We start from the raw sequence: 1732 nt of genomic DNA, 5'->3' as shown, positions 1-1732 counted from the left end.
GCACTCTCAGCACCTTTGTGGCCAATGCATAACTGGGGGTGCCCCGGGGCAACCTCATCTAGTTCCCTCTGCATTGACCAGGGAGGCTGGGACTAGATGACGTCCAGAGGTCTCGCCCACCCTAAGTGCTGTGATTCAGTGAACCGTTTCCTGGAGAGCTCTGTAAAGAGAGAAGAGGCAGAGGAAGAAGAAAGGAGAGAGAGGCAGAAGAAGAGATCTGAAACATGTCCATTTAAGTAAAGTAGTTCCTCAGAACAAAGTTTCTCCATGCAGAGGACTGCCAGCAAGTGTATTTTGATGAAGAATGTATCTCTCTCTATATATGTTTACGCTCGCCTAGACAGACTAATTCCTGTAGTGCATGAACATGGTGCTGCCAATGAATAAGAAAGAAAAAAATATTTGGCAATGGTAAAAACTGTGTGAAGTTTTGGAAAAGAGGATTTTTTTGTCACTTATTGCACTGAAGATATTTTAGAGACTCCTTTAAAACATTGTTTTAACACAGGTACGTTGAGATTTGTGCAAATTTGGCCACCCAAAAATAGAGCTTTTTCTTGAAGCTGGTCGCCCTGTTTTCCTCACCAGTCAAGAGATCCCGACACCTCAGAGTGCGACGTGCTCTGTGCAAAGAGTGAGGGGTGGCACAGACAGCCATGGGTCAGGGGGTGGTCTTCTGAGCACCGGGCTCTGCATGAGACACAACAATATCCTGTTTAATGGTGTAGGCCTGATTATAACAGAAAAGTTTAGAAAAGAACATTAAAAATGAAACAAGAAAGAAATGAAGCAAAGATTGAAAGCAAAGAAATGTTTTGTTATACTTTACAGCTATTAATATTTTTTCTGTTCTTATTGTCTTTCTTGATCTATTCTGTTTTAGCACACTAGTCTTCTGGGGAGATTATGCATTATCTTTTTGTCTGAAAAGGAAAGAGATTTTCCGAACTGGGGTGGGATGCAGTCACAGGGTCATGGGTGGCTAGTGCCATTGCAGGTGCCCTGGTCCCCTCTGCTCAGCCTCCCTCTGCAGCTCCGAGGGGCTCTGGTCTCCTGCAGGTCCCCTGTGAGAGCTGCCAGGCCCAGGCAGGTGCCTCAGAGACACTGGGGCCTCTCCAAGTGCCACTGGGTGCTTGTGGTTGTACCCCTGAGCTCTGCCTGGAAAGGTGAAGAACTGTTTTCAACATTTCAAAAATATGAGCACACTTTCATCAGCTCCAATGATTGGCTAATTTTAATGTCAATGTTTTCCTATGATGAAATAGTGGAAATCTTCAGGAAGGATATTAATCTTGGGAGAAGAAATATTGATCTGCCCTTGACCTTGTGTTACCACTGCTCTGTCTATTAGGCTGTGGATGTAGTCTCAGTAATCTTTCAAGTATTTCCACATGTCTTGATTAAATTAATCATTTCTAAAGTCATATTTGAATCAGACTCTATGGGCTTTTGCTCTTTCCATAGTTTTCCAGTCTTCCTCCTCCCCTTACTCTTTATCATTCAGGTACATCTCAGCTCTCCAGCTGCTGCTCTGAGCTGCTGGCAGTCTGAAGCTTGCCTCGTCCTTCAGCAGTCTCATTGTCTCTTCAGCCAGCTCCTTTGTTCTGTTTCTTGTCTATCCTTTCCTATTTATCTGTGAAAACATTTCAAGGAAGGTTATGGCTTGTGGGCAGTGGACCTAACTGGAGGCAGCTTGGAGTGAACATACAGTTGAGCAGTGTCTTGTATCTTT

Source organism: Apteryx mantelli, unplaced genomic scaffold (assembly GCF_036417845.1).
Source record: "Apteryx mantelli isolate bAptMan1 unplaced genomic scaffold, bAptMan1.hap1 HAP1_SCAFFOLD_149, whole genome shotgun sequence".
Taxonomy (NCBI): domain Eukaryota; kingdom Metazoa; phylum Chordata; class Aves; order Apterygiformes; family Apterygidae; genus Apteryx; species Apteryx mantelli.
The sequence above is the reverse complement of the archived record's forward strand: the minus strand, read 5'-3'. Positions refer to the sequence as shown.